Here is a 17,317-nt window from a genome sequence, read left to right on the forward strand (position 1 = left end):
GATAGCATCTGCTTATTATCTTTCACCATAAAATTGTATTTTAACTTCATTTCCAAAAGAATTAAAAGAACTTACAACTACCATTTATAAGTCAAAACCACTGAAGCAGCGAATCATATCAAACCCATAGAAGACTTTTGTAAGATCAAAAGCTATGCAAATCCTGCTTTGCAGCTCAGGTATGTCATTGCACCAGGAGAACCACAAGAGTACAGTCTTCAAATTATAATAAAAAAGGTTAAGTGTACGTACCATTTTCCATTCTTATTACAATCATGCATATTCATTAAATATTTTTGTCTGCCCATAGCAATAGTACAAGAAATCAGAAATACTCTGCCTAACAACATCTGTTAAAGATAATAATAAAGACACTGGACTGATTTAACCTTTTCATTATCCTATAATTTTGACTAGCTGGCAATCTATCTCTAATTCACATCCCAGAAGCAGAAGCCACAATTGTTAAGAAATCAGTAGAACTGTGGAAGAACTCTGAAAAGGTTGCTACAGTATGCTCAGCTACTGCTTTTCACAGCTTGTACAGGGGCTTGAAACCACGTTTCTATGCCAAAGACAGCAAGCTCAAATCTAGAAGAATGGGTATGCCTACATTATGGCTTGTAGGTAGACAAAAAATTATTCTGCATACATTGCAAGGTAGTTAGATAGAATCCAGCTATGATCTGGAAATTGTGTAAATATATTTGCATTGCAGTATGGCCCTGTGTTTGTACTCCTGTGTTCCTCTGAGGCACTCAGGAAACACACACAAATGAAATGTTTCACTGCATTCACTGTCTAGATGAAACATAAGCCTCAGGCAGAGCAATCCTGAGAAGTGCCATGCCCATGAAATGCCCTGAAAGAGTGGGTGGAGGAATAATCAGACTCTTTTCTGTCATCACCATCTCCTTCACAGAAATGTTTTCAGGTACTTCATTAATAATAGAGATGCTTCAGTAAGGCACCAGATAACTTTAACCAGCATTGGACCAGTTCATAGAATATCAAAACATTTCTTATGTTTGATTTTGCACCACAGCTCAGGAGAGTATTTCAAAGCAGAGAATATACATTTGAACTCTTACATCACATAACAGGAAGGTACAAGAGACAGAGAGAAAGACAGTCTGGGAGGACGATCTTCGCAATATTTCCAGAAAATAACAATTTCATCTAGGATATTTGCAAGGATAATGTTGGCATTTTGTCAAACATTAGTATCAGAAAATACATTCAAGTTTACAGTACAGCAGATTTTAGTGCTTTCTCACTGGTTTAATGAATGTCAAAAATGATCATATGATTCAAAGATTTATAGTTACACTAGATCAAAGACATCTAGTCTTGTATATAAACTAGTTAGAAGATAGGATGCATGGGAAACAGAATCACAGCACCGCAGATAGTACTTTTAACATAAGGTTGCATTTTGTTATATTTTAATATCAAGCCTTCTCCATCTCAAAGAGCTTTCATTCCATGAATCAACTGGAGAAATAAAGCAGCCTCATGCTAAGGACAAATTTTTGTGATTGGCCTTTTCATCCTTTCCTGTTGGAGGATTCTCTTTGCCTCTGACTCTACTCATCTTCCTGCAGTAAGAAAGAGAGTACACATGAAGGTGGTTGGAGGAGAGGCTGTACTATCTTTTCGGCAGTCAGAATGATGGAATCAGTGTTATAACCACCATTTCAAAGATTTCATTTTCACCTGTGGGAACTGTTTTCTTTGAACTTCTCACTTGTTTTTGACAGGCAAACATCATTTCAAATGTGAATATTTTAAATTTTTATTTGTGCTTTTTATTAACTAGCATTGGCATTCTGACAGAGTGAGCAGAAAAATGCACTGAACATCTTACTCTGAAAGGAAAAGAAGTCCTTCTGAATTCCAAACTCTAGTGATGTTATTTCATTACCTAGTGTCATTAAAGCTTCTTGGAAGTGCGGTTCAAAGACCATTTGGGGGCAGGAAATGTAAAACATATGGAGATAAAGTTTTTACTGTGTAGCCTGATTTCATTCACACACAACCAACTCTCTCTCTCCTGCATTTTACCTCAGCCAGTGGCAAAAGATAAAACCTGTGAAATCTTTATTTTTTACCATCATCAGAAGCAGACATTCTGGGGAAATAGGGAAAGAAGGAAATATCCCAAGAAGCAGCAGAGCCTGCTTCTCCACTTATGTTCCTAGGGGTCCACCATCCTCAAATAATCTCAGCAAATTTTCCTTATTTACTGAGACAAGGGCTTCACTGTCCTACCGTATGTTGCAGTGGCAGCAGCTTGTGGAAGACAACAGTGAAAGAAAATCATATGCAAGTCTATATGACAGTTTCAAAATCCTGAGCAAAAATCTCCAATTTGTACTGAATAATCAAACTGCTTTAAAGGAAAGCAGAGAAGGTGCATTGTGCATTATTCTGCTGACAGTGACAGCCTGAAATCAGTTCTGTTTTTGGGACATTTTGCAACATGCTTAAGCCAAATTAGTAGAGAAAGAAAAGTGGGCCAGACCAGGCTACCCAATTATATCTACCAATGAGACACAGCCAGGTATGTGTATTCCCCTTGCCAAACCATGAGTGGGGAGGCTGGGGAAGTGACAGAGAAATACTTTCCATTCTTCCAGCAAATATAGCAGCATGACATGACAGAAGCTGAAGCAAGACTGGTAACAACATAACTTCTACTCAGTCAGTATAATTTCTGGGTTTAAATTTGGTTTGCCTATAGTATAAATGTAAAGAACATTATGAAGAATACAGGAGAGGAGTACTAGTGTCTTAAAGATCTTGTTCTGAGTTGATGATCTTTGCTAACGTTCTATATTTTCCAAAATATAGGTATTGCATGAAACTTTTCCCAAGTGCTGTATTGCACATTATTTGTAATAATAAGCAAGGAAGTTCTTCCTGAGCAAGGAATCCATCAAGATGTTTATCAGGATAAAAAAGTTCTCTATTAAAAGGATCCCCCTCTCATTTCCATCCTTCTCTCTATTTTCACTATTTAACATCATGTACCTTCTCTACTCATTACTTTTCGGAATGGGAAATGAAACTTATTTTCACATAAGTGTGTGCATGGGGAGGGATGTGGTTTCTTCCTTTTCTTTTTCATAAGACTTTCCACTGAGTCAAGAATACCCGAACATTCATAATTAAATGTTATTTTAATTTTAAATCAGATATTAATGATATATATGATTCCTAATCTGCAAATTGCATATTCGGGGGGTGTGGGGGGGGCAGAGGGGAATGGGACACTTCTTTTAAAAGAAGGCACAATAAAGTGAATATCTGGATAGAGCAAGATTTGTCTAATACACGGAACAAGAAACAGTTAGACAGCCTGAGGAGCTTTTCAGGTGGAGATGAAAGTCACAAGTGTGTGTGTGAATTAAAAAGAACAGATCCATTTATCTCTGTCTTCTTACACCTGTGCTGAATGCTAAGGACCATCTGTCAAAACTGCAAGTGAGGCAATAAAGAGCATTTTGTTTATCTGTGAATAAATTAAGAGACTCAGCCAGGATTTCAGCAGAAGCATGGGGTATTAAGTTAATTCTCTTACAATCCATTCTGTCAGTTGTCCTTTCTAAGGAACCCCAAGAGGGCTTTTGATGTATTCACTCAGAGTTGGAAGGGGGAAATACCCAAGACATTTCAAAATCAGTTCTTTCCTCTCAGTATTGTCTTCCAGATTGCCATTGTTCTCCTTTCAGAGCAGGCTAACTGGAGTTGCTAGAAACTGCTCAAGACCATACCATTAAGAAATGAGTGATTCTGGAATGGAAGGAAGAAACTTCCAGATTTTAAGCATCTGAACATTACAGTATCCATCATCACTGATGGAAAGAATGTTTCTGCATATGAAATTGAGGCATTTATTAATGAAAAGGTCCAAATGTGTTCATGTGGGTGGCCATACTTCAATAGAACCTTTGTTCATCCCCAATCAGGCCTCCAAAGGAAGTAGATTAAATAACATTGCAGATGGTTAGAAACATGGAAACTGTAAGCTAGCTCTTGATTGTGTTGCAAATGTGGCAGGAATTTCTGCAAGTTATTTAACTTTCATCTTTGTCCTTTGAAGTGGGAAGGAAAAAAACATTTTTTATTATATAGAATATATTCCTTAGACTATGTGTCAGGAATCTTTTCAATCAGACTGACTTGAAATAGCAATGAACTTAAAATATAATCCAGAAAACTATAAATAAGAAATTCTGGTGCATCAAAATAAGTCTTTCATTCCTGCAGAATGGATCCAGGGACATCAAAAGACCAATGAAAATTGGAAGAAGTGAGACTTGGGTGGGAAGAAAGGTGGAAATTGCTCAGAGAAAGAACTGGAGAGAAAGAAAGGCCTAATAAAATGTTCAGTGTTCATTCTAATGGAAGCATGACCTTATAATTACAGTACTCTCAGAAGACCTCAAAAGAATCAAGTTCAGTTCCCTCCTCTTCCACAAGCTTCTGGCACAGCCTTGGCTAATTAACCAAATTCCTTTGTATCACAGAATAGGCAGGCATAATTGTAGCCCTCACTACTGCCTAGTCATGTCTAGTAAGTCTGTCTGTTAAAAAGAATTTTTCCCTGTAAGATACAAGTTGTTCCCTTTTATGCTTTTGTGTTTTGTATTTATCACAGTTGGAGTAAAGACTTTAAGTTTTACAAGTAAAAAAATGCCAAGATGAGGAAGGAATTTACTCCTTTTCATTACTATTCAAATCTCTTTCTGGAAAGAATCCAACAGTTTTTCTTCTAATGGCAGATTTTGTGGAATGACACCAAATTCTCAGAGCAACAGATCTTGCCATCTCACCAAAGCAAATATAAAGAGAGAGACTGTACATGAAACTGTAGGGGAAGTAAACTGCTGCACTCTCTATGGAGAGTCAGCAAGGACTGAGAGTATCCTGGCACTCTCGATCCATTGTGTACTGTGTGATTTTGAGTATTTTTAGCAATCCCCTCATAGGGAGGCAGTGGATGAACTGTTGTCTGGCAAGTTATGGAAGAGATTTCAGTATACAGCATTAGCATAAGCTGAGAAGCATTGATATTGAGCACAGAGAGAGAGAATATAAGGTTCCCCACCTCATAATGCTCTGTGATGAAATTTTCTCAATGTGAGCTGTAAGTGGAATAAATTTGGCTCCGCTAAACATCTTTTCATACTGACTTAATTAGGTTGACCCTGCCTGGGGTCCTCATACTGTTGAACAAATTAATGGCTTCTGTTTCTGTGACCCACACACAAATCTCTTAGGGTGGTTTGAGCTGTCATTCTGCTTTTCTTGTTTACAAAACATGAGCTTTTTGTAGCCTCTGAGTACATGCAATGGCCTCACTTCTCTCCTCTGTTCATCAGGAAAAAAGAAAAAGAAAAACAAAAAAACAATAAGAATGTAAAACTGTATGTACGTGCCTACGTATATGTTCTGACAGTATTAACTCATAGTGTGCAGTAATGCCCTTTACTAGAAGAAGTATTAGGTGGTGCTCTGCTGTCTACCGGAAATGAAGGTTGATGGAGGTGATCTATAACAGGCATGTTCTTCAGTGGTCCTCTATACATTGTAACCACAGAGAAATAGCCAGTCTGTTATTGATTGCTTTACTGATCATCTAATTTGCCTTATTACCACAAGTTTCAGCTCCCTGGAATTCGCTCTAATATCCTAGATCTGAGCAACTTCAGCTAGGAAAGACTGAAAAAGTTTTAATTTCTGAATTCAAAATGCGAGTTTAACTCTACTAGTTATTCTCTGTGTGGAGTGTTTGCCATGGATTAAATGCAATTATTTCAGCCTGGAGTCTAGGACAGGAAATTCTCTTCCAGGGTAGACACAGGTTGTTCCAACACATATCACACAATTCCCCTGGAAAATGGACAAGTCCCCTGGGTAGACGGACAGTTGTGCAAATCTGAGCTCAGGAGATTCCACATTCCAGATTACTCCAGAGTGTATGCTGGAACTTAAGGCATTGAACTATATACAGGAAGAACACATTATACTTTTCAAAAGAGGTTCTTTTTTTTTTTTTTTTTCCTTCTGTTTAGATTTTCTCCACTGCAGAACCACTTCATCTGACTTCATGGCAGGGGTAAGACCTGTAGCATACATACAAAGAATAGACTTAGGATGGAACAATAAAGAAGCCATAGATGACTTTCTCCTGTAAACCTTTCCAGCCCTGGACTGATCAGATATATTAAGAGGTCTTTGGTGAAGTTTAGAAAAGCCCGTATGGATTACATCAGTGTAACAGACCAAGAAGAAACACTGTATCTGTAGTATGCCTGGAATTTTCTCAAACACATGCAAAATAAAACCACTGCCATGACAACAGGCTAAAAGTTGAAGACATGATAAAAGGAGGGAAAATTGTGGATGCAGGATGGCCTTGCCCTGTCCAAACTTCCCTCTTGACTGCAAAGTTTTGACTACAAACTTGTTGATGGCAAACTTGTTGATGATGAACCCTGTAAATCTAGCAGGCATTAAAAGATACCTGAAAGAAGCTTTAGGGATTTGGGAACTTCTGGACAAGCATTCTCACAAACTAAGGACTCCACCCTCCTATTGGCTGAACCCAAGCTAGAAACCACACCAATTATCTTTTCTCTGTCTCTCTTTTTTCTTTCTTTCTTCTTTTGTAAAGCTGTTAAGTAACACAAAGCTTGCTTTCATGTCTTATAAAGTCACATAGTTTAGCCACACGGCTTAGATAAATATAATTGTAAGTATGCCAATAATTTGAAGATAATTATAGTAAAGAGATTCTCATTAAAATTTATGATTGTGTTCGGACCTTGAGTGTCAGTTTCACCGTAATCTAACCAGGGGAGATTTGCAAATCTGATCACCCCTCCCTCCCTTCACGAGTGGGATGTGACATCCAGCCACACTCTAGCTTTACAATTTTAATGTTTTCTCACAAAATGCATACTATAGCATAGATCCTAATATATGCTAGGTTTTTTATCAACAAGAACCTTACCTTGAGTGTTCAGGACTTTTTCAGCTTATAAGTTTTACGTAGGCCAGAACAAGTAAACTGAAGCAGGACATTCCAATGTAGCATTAAGCTTCCTCTAAAGGCAAGTCATTATAATCTCAATAGAGGTATATCCCTTGTTCCACAGGGATTTTGAAGCAATCACACAGTGTCAAAGGACACTGTGTCCCAAAAGATTACACAGATGGTGGATGGGTGCAAAGAAAAAGTGCTTTTTGCAACGTGGGGCAAATACACATGCAATAAATATTACTGAATGATGGTCTAGCACTTTCTTCTTTGATCTGATTTTATTCATGGTTGTTTCAACTACAGATGATGTGATGACAAAATATTCATAGCAGATCACAGTCTCTTTCTTGTTCTGCATGTATTCACACTTGCCTGGGTAAAGAACAGTGTTGATAATCAAACATCTCAAGCCTTTCTTGTCTGCGGAAAATTATCCCCCCAGAGATCAAACACCATATGAGATTAAATATTTACACAGATCTCAGTGGTCCAGAGGGAAAGTGAATAAAGAAGAAATCACTTTGAATTTTAGAAGAAACATATTTTAAAGAAGGTATTCTCAAGATTAATTTTGTTTATTCAGAAACCAACTTAGAATTTGGTTGTAGATCTCTGTAAGGAAAAACACAAGAGCAGACTCATTCTGATATAGACCTGATAGTACAAACTTCCTTTCTACTCATAAACTGGCCATGGAATTGTTCATTTAAGAATCTGAGATAACATCAAATCCAATCTTTTTAGGCAAAAAATAAAATGAAATAAAATAAACTATGTAAGAATTATTTCAAGAAATTATAGGTAATAAAAGTGCTTTCATCAAGAGGCACTGCAAGCTTAGTATATTGTTGAGTTTTAACATAGGTGTAAGCAGCTCTATCTTGAATTGCCTTTATCTTCTACCTTTTGCTGTACTCATAATAGTGTCGCACTTCAGCTTCCTTTTCTCCTGTTTGAAGCTCTTGTGGACTTAATGAAAATATTTCACAGTCAACATATTCAATAAAATGTTTCAAAAAGCTTAAAAGAAGGATTTTTATTTTTGAGGATTTCCAGATCTTAAGAGACTTCATAAAAGTAGATACATAGACCTAAATCTAGATTCCAAAAACCAGCTTTTTATCCAGTTGTTTCTTGATTCTTTCAGTTTCAAGAACATTTTAGACATTACTGTAAAATAAATAAGTATGGAAGTAAGCAGATAAATAAATAAATAAATCTCATAATTTTGAATGCAGAGGATCTACTAGAATATTTGCTATTGGACATTAAAAAATAATGTTACAATACTTTCAAACTTTATTATCTATTTGTATTTCAATGCAGCTGAAAATGTTTTCTCTTCCTTTGTTATTTGAATTGGACACCTGCTATGTCATCTAATGTTCCGAGAGAGATTATACAAAACACAATGAAAGGATATTTCATTTAAGATTTTGCTGTTACTTTAGCATGGCAAGATATAATTCATACCACTGAAGCTTCAACGTGCACAGCACAATTGCACAAGCAGTACAACTGACAGATATCTTCCAGTGTCAGACCCCATCCCACATGTGGCTCTCCATCCCTGCTTTCACAGCCATTTAATTCTATGCAGAGGAATATACCTAGATCAAAAAAAATATGGGGTTTACTTAAACCAGCTAAAAATCACAAACTTTCTGATAGCACCTACCTATAGGTGAGCAATGTGAGAGTGAATAAGGGATCTAAACTGATATTTGATAAGCACAATTGAAAGGCTTACGAAAGCATTTTTTGCATTATTGATAAGTCATATGTTTTAAAATATATTGCCATGCAGGTACTAAGTAGAAGTAATGCCAGCTATATGACCAGTCACATCACAAAGAATTCAGATGAACAGTATGTAAATAATCCATAATATCAAATGAGTTTGCTGTTTGGCAAATGATTGAAAGTAATGAATGTTTGCATAGAATTCTGGATCTGCTTACGAACAGAAAGTTCATTTAGTCAGATAATAACTTTGACGGAGATAATAGACAATGTCATTATTCATGAAAGAAACTACGATAAATGTGATACTTTCTCTGTGATGTAAACTGTTATTACATTGTTCAGAAAGCACAGACCATTTGGACAGATCAAAAAGTAAGGCAAATATGTCATAAATATCTCCTGTGCCAATAGGTAGGTCAAAAGTATAGAGAAAAGCAAAACAAGATAATCCAGAATTTCCAAGATCTCTTAATCTTTTCCAAGATTAACAGATCTTCACTAATGATGCAAAAAAGTGCTTAGGTAGGTTGCAAAAACATACTGTCTTAATTGGAAAGACCATAAGAGCTACTTTTTTTCTGCATTAAACAAACAAACAAACAAAATAAAATAAAAAGGCAGCTAAATAAAATTTTGTAATATTGTTTCACTCATTTGATTTTCCATTTTCATTTCTCTGTTAGTTTTTGAGTCGGCTAAAATCAGACAGAAGAGTTAAGACATCCATAAAAAAGCTTTAGATTCTCCTGTATTTATTTAAACAAATCAGTAATATCTAACTCTTGGTGTTTTGTTATGTCTAATTTATTGTTATAAATACCTTACTCTGTTCACACATTCTTTCTCAAATACATGTGTGCAAATAAATTCATGCTGTGATCATAAACAGCTGACACATTCTGGGTTAAGTATTGCCACCAGAAAATGCAAAAAAAGTCAAGACTTGGATATCCTATATAACAGAATAAACAAATTCAGGCATGAAACTTTGAGTGAAGTCTAAAAGAGGAAGTCATTTCTCCCCTGTAACAGCTTATATTAAAGTTTCTGTTGATTTGATTTTGTATGTAAAGTAGAATTTTTCCAATTTTTCTGAATATAAAATTATATCACTTACGCAGGCTAGTAGCAATTCATGAGATGTATTAAGCAAAGAACAAACCAGCATTAATAAGCTTTTTAAAATAAGGATAGAAAGGAAGCAGTGAAAGAAAGCCATCTATTTACTTATCTTCTTACCCGCAGCAGAGTTTCATGCATGAGAAATGGAGCAGTTCCCATCTTAGCAAAATTTTGCTTTTGAAATGCACTCTCCATTTAAAAGGAACTGACAGTCAACAGGTTTTAAAAATAGAACTAAATTGAGACATTACTCAAAAACTTAACTGGTAATAATTTCTTTTCAATTTATTGTTTTTTTCTTTTGATTAAGTTCTCAGAGTGGAATAGTGGGTCCTTTTGAGAACTACAGAGTTGTTATTATAAGTCTCAGTACAGTGAAGGCTTTTCTCATTGAGCCCCAAAGAGTTATAAATTAATTTTCATATGCTGTTTGATCATAGTAGCAGAAGGAAAGCTGAACCCCCTAAATTCAGCCACATCAATAAGCTGAACAAAGATAATGACTACCTGTTACAGAGATTGTTTAAATCCTTGATTCACCCTACAGTCCAGAGTTTGTGTCAGAGAACTTCAATTACCTAGTTTCTCAACTTTACACACTTTCTGAATTAAGGGGAAAGAAAAGGTTCATTGTTAAGGAGATGTGAGTGAGATGAACAACCCTAATCCAAAAGCAAAATTAAATTTGGTATTCAAGTGTCAAATGGAACCACTCTAATTTAGTGAATGCTTGTTGAAAAAATGAAGCTAGCCAGAATATATTCATGGACTTTTTCTTTCACCTTGTTGATGAGTGCTTCAGTATATGTAAATTACTTCATTCTATCCTATTGCTTTAGAAAATTCTCGGAAAATAGCTGTTTTGTAAGCATCCAAACATGCTCACAATTTTTTAGGGGAGGATGAAAGCTCAGAGAAAACAATGTAACTCTTCATCCCTTATGCTCACAAATATGTAAAGGTCATCTTTGTAGAGTACCATCTGAAAAAAAGCCCTCCTGTCCTCAGCTGCTCAGATGGTGACTGCCTGCATACTTCAGGAACAGCAAATAAATATAGGGCACTCATTTAATTCCATTTTTGTTTATTTTATTTGATGGCATGAGGTGCAGTTCCAGGGAACTGTTTTAGTTTTGACTGCGTTGACTGTCTCAGACATAGTAGTTTTATAACAGAGATAAAAAATATTTTTGAAATACATTCATAATTGAATGAAATTCAATGAGTGGGCACCTGCAAAGAGTTGGAACTAGTGCTGTATTTGCCATCAGAAAATGTAGAACCATACCCATATCTGGAAAACACCTGTTCATTTCCTCTTAGGAACATGAAAGACATTTTAAATATCAGGCATTTTCTACAGTTCTTCTGTGTATGTGGAATTATTCTGGGGTTGCAGATACATCTCTTTTGGAAATATTACATGGTTTTCTTTGTCTTTCAACCCCATTACTCTTTCTTTCTTTTCTTTTTCATCTCTCTCTCCTTTTGAATCCTGGGGCACAGGGCTTGAGTGGATGCTTATTTTTTTCCTGAATCTTCCTGCATATTTTTTGTCTCCTTGGAGTCAGCCAGTATTACCATATCAGGTCTCTTGAGGCCATTCATTCTCACCTCCTCCAAAGTCTCTGCAAATTAAATAGCCAGCTTTCTATAAACTAACACTTTTAAATTACTTCTATTCACACTTTTCAGCATATTCTGCTTTGCTAAAGAAGACTTCAGGACAGATCTCAACGGTTTGCCTGTCTGAACAGGTTATCTTTTTTTCTCTTTAACTCCTCTCACAGCAAGATACCACCAGCAAAAAAATATAATCCCATAGGGAACTTCTTTCAAAGCAAGCCAGTCCACTTTCACCTGGGTTTACTGAAAGACACATACTAAGGAAGAAACTGCAAAATGTGCTTTCTGAAAGCTTTTCTTGGAGGAATAAAATGAGGTTTGGCTTCATATATACATCATTAAAGTGCATGTACAATATCCCAAAACTACCCGCAGTAGTCCCTGGGTTTGATGCAATCAAAACATGCTTTCAAAATAGACCAAACACAAGGAGAAAAATGTCTACAGTACTTAAATTAACAAACATGTATTTGTACATGTCAAAGGGACAAACGGAAAAAGGTAGAAAAGCAAGAACCTGGGAAAAAATAAACATCATTATATTTTCCCCTGAGGTATGTTAGCTATATCTGTAAAGCGAACTCTTCATTTCTTTGTTTTGCATGGATGTATGGCAATGTAGATTGAAGTCAGTAAAGTTTGGATCCCATAATGTTGAACTAAAAATAAATATTAACTACAAGAATAATTTTTTTACAACGATGAAAGTACTTTTAATGATTAAATATTGAAAGAAGGGAGAATATAAATTTATTATAGAATGCAGATATACTGTGAGGGTCACTACACCACAAACAGACTGCATTTAGACTTTGTGAACATCTACAAAGCACTGAGCACAGGCCTTCGAGAACTGCACTGTGGCAGTATGCCTTTTCAAATCCTTACACCCTTGCTCTGTCTGGATCTCTTGCTATTGAGGAAATGTTGTGAAAACAGCATAAAAGTCAAGATTAGGCTGCAACAGGTACTAATCAGATAGTTCAGATTGTTGTAGACACTATAATCAACTGTTTCTAACCAATAGTGCCACAAGACCTGCTGCCAGGCAGCCACAAGACTTGTTGCCACTGGAAGTGCATGAAGTAGTTTAAAGTCACCCTACACACTATATCTTGGGCTACATACAGGCTCAGATGTACAGCAGACTACCAGCTCCTCTTTCAGTAAGGTTTATCATTACCTCCTACAGAGTCTTTGTGTCTAGATTTATATGAAACAAGAGTGTTATGATGTATATGGAAATAAAAATCAATATTAAAAGGGTTAAACTCATGTAGAGTTTTAGCCAGAACTCATCCAGATGCTGCAAGTGACCTTTAATCGGAATAACTACCCTTCTCCACCTTTTGTTGTCAGTGGTAGCAGAACTCTTTACAGAACATTGTTAAGATAAGGAGGAAGATGCTTCAGAGAATCCAAAATATATTTCATTCTTGAAAAATAAAGATTAGATAACGACATGACATGGGCTCAGAAGTATTTAATCAATATCTTAAATTGAGGCCAGAATTTGAGTATGCCATATACTACTTCAGGAACCTCACAAGAATTTAAATTAATAATATGAATGAGCCATCAGCCCTGTTTCAGTAAGTGATGCCAGGCTTTCCACTGAAAGAAAAGTTAGTGGGCAGGACTGAAGGAGGCAATGGCTGTCTTAAGCCAGGGCAACAAACATCATTTTATTTTCCCCTGAAGTGTGTTAGCTATATCTGTAAAGAGAACTCTTCATTTCTTTGTTTTGCATGGATGTATGGCAATGTAGATTAACATCAGTAAAGTTTGGATCCCACAGTGTTGAGAAGTGATTTTACGTGGGGTAGTTAATACTGTACAGTCACCACTGGTAACACCTACGGATGCCAGGATTCATCTTTCATCTCTCAAAACATCAAGAAATTAGATCTCTGAATCCAAACTAATCACCTTCAAGTCCCTTTACAATCAATAGGAGTAAAAACAAACAAACAAACAAACAAACAAACAAAAAAAACCCAATCACTGTCCAAGTATTATTGATCTGAACTCTTAGATATCTGCCTTAGGCATTTATATCCAGCAGCTATAAAAAAGAAAATATTACATTATTTGACATTCAAGATTTTGAAAGGTCTTGGTAAGGCAAGCATATGGGAAGCTGTTAGAGTACCCCTGCAATACTTACTGTGAAATTAATATAGTACAAGTATGAACAGTTTAAAAGTTAAGATAATACTACAGTGGAGACCAGAAAACTCAGAAAAACTGTAAGAGAGAAGCTGGAAATATGCTTGATTTGTCTATTCAATACTTGCTACTTTTTAAATTAGAATAACAGTTAATAGAAGAAATACAAAATAAACACTAGGTATTTCACTAACTTAGCCTTCCTGCCTCAGTTTCCCAGGCATAAAAGCTTGGGAAAATACATGGCATTTTAATAAACTCTTGCAAGAGTAAGCATGTGACTTATATGATCAATATAAAAGGTATTATTAATTCTATAACAGAACATTTTCCCACCAAGAGTGAAGTAAAAATACATTTCTGCTGTCAAGTGATTTATGAATAGCTCTGACCTTAGATTAGGTAAGAATCTATCATAAACTCCCACTGTCCTCTGTTCTAGCAGACACAAACACTGTTTACTTTCCCTGTAATTTACAAGTATTACAAAAGATTTGAAAGATCCTACTGCTTTTTCAGTCGATAAACAATATACTATAATCAGAGTACCATTACAGTAATACCCCAGTATAAAGCTATTTATGATAAATGACAATGCATCATTTCTATACTTAAGGAATCCGGAAGATAGAAATTTTGCTGAAATCCTCTACATTGATGTGCTTTAGAAATGAATGAATAATAGCTATTTTCTATTATGGTCTATTTTTTAGAATTTCAGAAGATATTTAATTTCTTTAGCATTTCCTTTATTGCTTCCCTCAGATGTATATTATGCACCACAAAATTAAAACACTTCATCCCACTTCTACATCAGTTTTTTCATTTCTGCTTCCCTTATTACTTGAGGTGGAAAACTATACATGTGAAAGTCTTGTCACCACAATATATCACACTTCATTCTTCTTCCATTCAAATGCATACACACACATACCCTTGAAGGCTTAATTCCTGACATCTAATATAAAGGAATGTATCAGCTGTTATCTTGAAATACTAGCTTTACTGAAGCCCATTTACACGAAGGACAGGACCTGAAGAATTCCAGATATTGGCTGCATTTCTTCTGTAGGAGAGAATTATTTGCATAGTTAGAAGCTGAATTTACATCATTGTGTAAGTTTTCCCACATAGGTCAAAATCAGAAACCATTACCATGAAAATGATGTTGTAAACTGAAAATGATTGTTTTTATTAATATCTATGATCATTTTTGAAGTCAAATGAGAGACTTATTCTGAGAGACTGTTTTATAAAAGGCTTATGCATATATAAAACTAGTAATTGTAGTTCATAATTATGTAAATTTATTTAGCTATATATTTAATTATATATAAATATTAAAAAAAAACCAAAGAAAACTTAATGTTTAAGAAGATGAGGTGATAGAACAAAAACTGAATACACTTAAATTAGAAAAAATTCTACATTACTTTGCTTACATGAACCACAATGTCACATTTAATTCCACTTAAACTTGTCTTATGATTGACATTTTCCTTTTAGAAAACATCAGTCTATTCAGTAAGTCATCTTTCTACTTTCATTGCTTATGTTCACAAAGTGAAACCTTTCTAAATGATGCATTTTCTGCTAATTTTTTCCCTACTGAGAAACACAAGGTGTTTTTCATGTTAATTGTACTCTCAAAATCCATTCTTTCTGTTTGCACGGCTTCCCACTGAAACCCTTGGACTTGTATGAAAAGTAGTTATTGCTTCATATTGTAACAGATCTTTTCACATTGTGGATCAAGACATATCAGAGTACAGGAAACCACCTCTGTTTCTGTTTCCCCATATGCTGCCCTTGAGAGAGGTGGAACAATAATTAACAACCTGCAGGCTTTTGCAAAGCCTTCTGTTTCAGCAGCTTTCTTCAGCTTCTCAGAAAAGCAATTGGAAGAGGCTGGTCCCAAACTAGCCATCTTCCCCTTTCATTTTCTGCTGTCTACATACGTGCCAACTAACACCGCAACTATTCTATACTTCAAATCCAGTGCACACACATAGCCATTTCTGATACTTACTGTTTGCCACACTCCCCCAGAGAGCATGCAAAGACAAATATGAAATCATCAGACCTTAATGGTGTGTGTTTTACTCATTTTATGTGCCATAACTCCATCCAGGAATTTACAAAATCTTCAAGGGTTTTATAAAAAATCATCCAAGAATTACTGGGTTTTCCTCACTTCTATGTGAAACAGAAACACATAGAGAATCATTGTCCCTATAATTTGAATGAATGGTAGCACTTATTCTTCTTCCTAAGGGATGTCACTTTCATGGATTATGGAGACTGCCGGCAGTTCTATACCTTGCATTTGAGTTCCAGTGTGAGGATGGACGGTGAATCTCTCTCAATGGAAATCAAATGCTACTGAGTTGTGTTTCAGGGTTATTTGAAAGTTGAATACTTTCCTGAGGAATTGTTTCTGCAGTGATTGCCAATTTTCTGCTTGAAAGGTTTAGGATCAAATAGTTTCTGGCAGGGGCTTTTTCGTTGGGTTCTTTCAAATGCTGGTTTTCCAAGGACATGTGTTAGTGAATGTTGAAATTTCTTCAGCAGTTTCTGTTAACATTTACAGAATAAATTTCAGCACCTGCTAGAAGATGTGAGGCACTGATAACACATAGATGGAGAGGATATGGGATCAGCTGTGGCAGGAAATAATAAATAAAGTACTTTGAGTATGCAGCAGAATATAAAGGGACAAATTCAGTGGCAGATACTAAATAATTCAACATTAAAAAGAAAAAGCTTGTCATTTATTTTAAACTAACCTCAAAAGGGCCCCAAGTAACTGGTAGGAGACATCTGCCCCTAATATCCCACCAGAGAGAGTTCATTTCCAGCACAGTTTTTGAGAAGAATATGCTGAAGTCGTTTTTAGACATCTGAGCAGAGATGATGTAAAAACAAATCCCAATTATAATATTTATGTTGAAATGCACTTGTGAAATCAGGGGCAAATAAAAATCCACACAGTTAACTCAGCACACAGCAGGCAGAAAAAAGTTGCACTTGCTGGGAAAGTCAAGATCAACAGAGACACAATGAATAACCTGACATTTGCAAGGAGCAATATTATACTATCAATAACGATTTGATTCCTCTGCTATGTGCAGCCAAAGCTGAGTAAATGAGACACAGTTAAGTTAATACTGGACATAAAAATAAGTCATTAAGAGGCCATTCCTATATTATATGCATTTACAAGGAAAGCTGTTTTAAAATATACATACTCAGAAAATTGAAACTCCCAGTGGAGACTTGAGATAAGCTGAGAAAAACAGTAATTAGCATTATTCTCTTCAGATGATCCTAGTTGACAGGGAAGTGAGATGGCCATTATAGCAGCGAACAAGCAAGCTTATTCATAGTGGATTCTTTCTTTTGTCATTTGTTTTAAATTGTTTTTGGCTTTCTTCCTAAATGAATGCAATGCTTGTGATAGCTGGGCTGACAATGATAAAAATTAAGTCCAATCTGATTTTTCCTAAAGTCAGCACAACAAAGGCAGAAACTGTGCAGCCTTGCTCAGCCAAATATGTGTTCTCTCTATTCCTCTGTTGTGATCTGGGGGAGAAAACATTTGCA

The sequence above is a fragment of the Gallus gallus genome, chromosome 3 (genome assembly GCF_016699485.2).
Source record: "Gallus gallus isolate bGalGal1 chromosome 3, bGalGal1.mat.broiler.GRCg7b, whole genome shotgun sequence".
NCBI lineage: Eukaryota > Metazoa > Chordata > Aves > Galliformes > Phasianidae > Gallus > Gallus gallus.